The sequence below is a fragment of the Podarcis cretensis genome (genome assembly GCF_951804945.1).
Source record: "Podarcis cretensis genome assembly, chromosome: 13".
NCBI lineage: Eukaryota > Metazoa > Chordata > Lepidosauria > Squamata > Lacertidae > Podarcis > Podarcis cretensis.
Genome location: NC_137182.1, coordinates 37,766,267 through 37,772,388, shown reverse-complemented (window position 1 = coordinate 37,772,388; position 6,122 = coordinate 37,766,267).

Sequence of the window (6,122 nt, the reverse complement as noted above, 5' to 3'; positions counted from 1 at the left end):
TCTCCCCTCAGCCTAACAGGGCGGAGGGAAATATAAAGGGCGGAAGCGGCTCTCTCGGCCTCGCCGCAGCTGTGGTGGCGACGGGAGGCGAAGCGGGGCGGCTTTTCGGGGTTTTTTGTTGTCGTCGTTGTTCTCCTTCCGGCGCCGCAGCGAGAAGCGGGAAGCGCTGCAAGGCTGTTGGGTCTCCGCGCTGGCAAAAAAGCCGGAGAAGGAGCCTCTCGCTTTTCCAAAATGGCGCCCGCCGCCTCCTCCGTCTCCGTCTCCTCCTCCGTCTGCCTTTTCTTCCTTCCGGCGGCCAAGCAGGAAGAGGCGGGGAGGGAGCAAGAGGCGTTCGACGCTTCGTCCTGTCAGTCAAAAGTCATCTTGCGGCGCTGAGGGGAGGAGGTCTGCGCAAGTCCGGTAGGAGGGAGGCACGGGCACCGGTTCTTGGCTCTGCGCCACGGGTTCGAATCCCCGCCTCTCCCCCGCAACTGTTGGTAGGTCAAAGTGTGCCAAGTAGGTACTGCAACTGAGACGACGAATGGGATCAAAATGGAAACATGCAGGATCGCTAATAGACATTAAAATGGTTTTAGACTCTAGAGGCTATTGGACTTCAACTCCCATCAACCCCATCCAGCATAGCCAATAGTAGGGGATGATGGGAGTTTGAGTCCACATCTGGAGGGCAACAGCTTCCCCCTTCCTGTTTTAGTGCTCGCTCTTTGAAGAAAATTCTGATGTTGGGTACGATTGAGGGCACAAGGAGAAGGGGACAACAGAGGACGAGATGGTTGGACAGTGTTATAGAAGCAACCAACATGTATTTGACGAAACTGGGGGAGGCAGTTGAAGACAGGGGTGCCTGGCCTGCTCTGGTCCACAGGGTCACGAAGAGTCGGACACGACTAATCAACTAAACAACTACACACATACCCCACCTTTTTTTTTATTATTAGTCCCACTACTGATTTTCCATCTCTATTGCTTCTGTTGGGGCATCTGGGACATTTCTCTGATCTCTGTCGGCAATTGGCTGGAAGGCACTGTCTGTCATTTGCTTTCACCAACTGGTGGTGGCTAAAAGTGGGATAATGATGCCACAGATTCTATGCTGCTGTGGTTCTTATAGAGGTAGGGCAGTGTGTAGACAGACACCACTTCTTTGATCCCCGAGATTTTCCATAGGTGCAGGGCATCGTTGCTGTAGCATATGGATTCTAGGCAATAGCATCACAGTGATGAACCATTTGCACTGGAAATAAGACTGGAACATCATACCAGATGCATATGAGGACCTTGATGGTGTGCTTGCTTCTTCTTCTTCTGTTTCTCTACTTACAAGTGCAATTACCGTATTTTTTGCTCTATAAGATACACTTTTTCCCCTCCTAAAAAGTAAGGGGAAATGTGTGCGTGTCTTATGGAGCGAATGCAGGCTGCGCAGCTATCCCTGGAGCCAGAACAGCAAGAGGGATTGCTGTGCAGCAATCCCTCTTGCTGTTCTGGCTTCAGGGATAGCCGCGCAAAGCCTCTTCAACAACATTTGATTCAGAATATTTTTTTCTTGTTTTCCTCCTCTAAAAACTAGGTGCGCCTTATGGTCCGGTGCGTCTTATAGAGTGAAAAATACGGTAGTTGAAGTCCTTGTCATTTACTCCTCCACAGGCTCTGGAAATGGTTAGGTTCCTACTGCACCATATTTTTAAATCCTCACTCGCTGGATCATCACCTTGTCGTGGTGAGTGGGCTTGCACGTTCCTATGACCCTTGTGAGCGAAGCCGTCAGGAATCTCATACTCCCAGCAGGGTCACCCAAGGCAGTAAGGTCAAAGGGAAGGAGCTAGTCAAAGAATGATCCAAGAAGTCCTCAACGGCAGAAGAGGCAGATGATAACAAGCGGTATGTTACAACAGCTATGAAGGCGGATGAAGGCTGAAGCAGATAAGAATCTACTGGTCATTGTGACTACTCATGCCATTGGAACAGAGCCTTACTGCGAAGACTGTGCGTTGGTCAGCGTGCAGTGATCTACACACATAAAACAAATTCATACAGAGGCGTCTTCCAAAAACTGTGCAGCAATCCCTCTTGCTGTTCTGGCTTCAGGGATAGCCGCGCAAAGCCTCTTCAACAACATTTGATTCAGAATATTTTTTTCTTGTTTTCCTCCTCTAAAAACTAGGTGCGCCTTATGGTCCGGTGCGTCTTATAGAGTGAAAAATACGGTAGTTGAAGTCCTTGTCATTTACTCCTCCACAGGCTCTGGAAATGGTTAGGTTCCTACTGCACCATATTTTTAAATCCTCACTCGCTGGATCATCACCTTGTCGTGGTGAGTGGGCTTGCACGTTCCTATGACCCTTGTGAGCGAAGCCGTCAGGAATCTCATACTCCCAGCAGGGTCACCCAAGGCAGTAAGGTCAAAGGGAAGGAGCTAGTCAAAGAATGATCCAAGAAGTCCTCAACGGCAGAAGAGGCAGATGATAACAAGCGGTATGTTACAACAGCTATGAAGGCGGATGAAGGCTGAAGCAGATAAGAATCTACTGGTCATTGTGACTACTCATGCCATTGGAACAGAGCCTTACTGCGAAGACTGTGCGTTGGTCAGCGTGCAGTGATCTACACACATAAAACAAATTCATACAGAGGCGTCTTCCAAAAACTCACCCCAAACCATGTTTATGGAAGACAATCTTACTCAGCTACGTAAAAGGTAAAGGTAAAGGTACCCCTGCCCGTACGGGCCAGTCTTGACAGACTCTGGGGTTGTGCGCCCATCTCACTTAAAAGGCCAGGGGCCAGCGCTGTCCGGAGACACTTCCGGGTCACGTGGCCAGCGTGACATCGCGGCTCTGGCGAGCCACCTGCGTCCATACCGTACTCAGCTACGAGTGATCACCAAAGGAGAAGATTTTTAAAGCACATAACCAAAGAAACTTGAAAATGGTAGTCTGTTAAAGGTGTTGGGCATGGGAACTCTGATGGGTAAACTACAGTTTCCACGATTCTTTGGAGGAAGCCATGTGCTTTAAACATGTTTCAAATGTATGGTGTGAGCACAGCCGTAAGTCTCAGTGGGACTTGCTACCAGGTTAATGTGCAAAGAATTGCATCCCTATAGCACAGGAATTAGGAACCTTTGGCCCTTCAGAAGTTGGTGAACCACAACTTTCATCAGCTCCAGCAAGCATGGACAATAGTCAGGGATGACAACAGCTGCACCGTAATTAAAATACATGGTATTCTTTTTAAATAAGCGGGGGACCCCTAAAATCACAGGCGCGGAGCCTGTGAACAAAGGAGATTCGGTGGGCACCCTTTGCGCCCCCCGGTACTGTGAGGGAGCCTTTTTAAAGGCTTCTGAGCGGCATCGGGGTAAGCGCGGTGCTGAGAGTCGTCACCCAGCTAGCGGAGTGAAGCCGCGTCGCCATGAGCGGAGAGCGCCGATTCCTTCCTGCAATTGGAATTTGACCACAACACCCGTGAGTAAGATTGGAGAAGTAACGGGACTTTAAAAAAAAAAAAAATTGGCTGAAAACGGGAAAGGCAAAAATTAAGGAAGTCTGCCTCCCCGGAACTGCAGAAGGAATAAAGCAACGAAAATCAAGCTGCACTTAAAGGGAACCTTTCTAATTTTTTTAAGCTGTCAAACTGACATCGGACTTAAAACCTCCCCCCAGATTGGCAGGAGAAGGGGGGAAGGGATTGGAACGTTGTTAATCTGCTGGAAAATTAATGGAAAATTAAGACCTTCCATTGCCAAATCCCCTGGGGTCGGGCTGCCCAAACAAGACACCGGGACGTGGACTGTCAAACTTTGAGAAGCGGGGATTTGTTTGCAAAAAAGTTATCGGACCTTAGATGTACTTTGTTGCATTTTGGCCACATAGAAAAATAGAGACATTACAATTTGGACATTGGAAACTTTTGGCTACTGTTATACTCCCTTGCTTCTTTGTTTTCTTCTATCTCTGCCATTTGGATACAATTGAATGCTCCCTCTAGAGGGCTCTATCTGAAACTGTTGCACTTGAAAAAGTAACAGTGGGATTTTCCACTTGGGAATCAACTCTGTGAAAACGACCTTGAGGATATGAGTGCCCCTACAGAAGAGATAGTAACAAGGCAGAAAGCAAAACAATCTCACAAGAAAAGGGCCTCTATATCAGGAACTGCAGCTGTGCAGGAAAAAACACCAGCCTCTATGGATCCTATGACTCAGGCTCTACTTAAAATAAATCAATCCCTGGAAGCATTGACAAAACTTTCGACAGAGAATTCTAAAAAATTAACAGAGTTGACAACAAGGTTGGATGTGAATACGGCTAGTGTTGCATCGAACACAGATTCTATAAATAGATTAATTCAGGAAAGTTCAGAAACACGAAAGATTGCAGAAAGTGCAAAAATAACGGCTGAAGAGACAAGGGAAAAATTTGGGCCTATTATTAAAAAAGTGAATGAGCATGATGCAGCCCTCTCCTTACTGGAACTTCAACGTAAAGAGAAGAATTTAAAATTTAGATTGGTGCCTGAAGGGGAAGGGGACAACCTTGTGAAATTTCTCACAGAGAACATCATAACTTTTTGGCGGGAGGAATGGGAGGAAGATGAGGAACTTGAGATAATATCAGCCTTTCGACTGGGTAGAAGGCAGGACAAAAAACCAAGGGACTGCCTAATTACATTGAGATCAAAAGAAGAAAGAGATAGAATATTGAATTTGCATTATCAAAAGGCATTGGTGATCCAAAATTGTCAGATACAGATTTTTAAGGACATTCCTAAATACATTTTAGAGGTGAGAACATATTATAAGAGTTTAGTAGACCTGCTGAAGAAAAACACTATACCATTCAGATGGGAATTTCCACAAGGATTGTCCTTTAACTTCAATGGAAGGAAGATTAAAATAAAAACAATTCAGGACAAAGAACTATTTCTAGAGAAGTATCTGGAGGATCTGCAGAAAGGAACCGTGGAGGAGAGGGAACCACCCGATATAGCAAATTTGTCATTTGGACTTTCACTACCACCATCGGAGGAAGAGCAGAAGCTTGGAGCAGTTGGAGGAACAGCTACCTAAATACAAAATGTCTCTGCAACTCCTTAGTTGGAACTGTAATGGTTTGAACCTTCCTCGGAAAAGAAGACAGGTTTTTCACATTTTGAAGAAAGAACAATTAGACATAATATGTTTGCAAGAAACCCATATTGCCAGGATACACAGGAAATTATTAATAAATAAGAGACTCGGTCAAGAATTCATCTCATCAGACAAAGTAAAGAAAAGAGGTGTGGTGATCTATGCAAAGGAAAAGTTGGCTCCAAAATTAATATTTAAAGATGAACAAGGAAGATACCTGGCAATTGAAATACAAATTCAAGGAGAAAAGATATTAATTGTGGGAGTTTATGCCCCAAATGAAGGGAAGGCTGAATTTTTTAGGAAGTTGCATGAGACATTAGTTGACTTTTTAGATTATAAAATCCTAATGATGGGAGATATGAATGGAGTTGTCTCAACAAACATGGACAAAGCACAGAGACAAGTGATCTCGAAAGAAGGGAGACTACCAAGGATCTTTTTTGAAATGACTGAAACAATGGACTTGATTGACATTTGGAGAACAAAGAATCCTTTAGAGAGAGAGGGAACTTTCTTCTCAGAAGCAAAAATGACATGGACAAGAATAGACCAAATTTGGATTTCTAGTAGTCTGGCGTCAAGAACAAAAAAAGTAGAAATCTGCCCAAAAACGTGCTCCGACCATAATGCGGTCAAGATGGAGATGAAACTAACAACAACTGGTTCCTTTAGATGGAGAATGAATGACACCCTATTCAAGGACGAAGAGATCCATAAGAAGGCCCTTAAAACATTAAAAGATTACTTTGAGATCAACAGGAAAACAGATGTGGAAAAAAGAATAATTTGGGACGCAAGCAAAGCCGTGATGCGAGGTTTCCTAATTCAACAAAATTCTATTAAGAGGAAGCAACAAAATGAAAAGAAGGAAAAAATTTTAGAAAAAATAAAAGAAGGAGAGAAGAAGTTGAGGTCCAAACCAAAGTCTCATGAGATTTTGAGAGAAATAAAGTTTCATCAGATGCAATACATGGAACTCATGAACCAA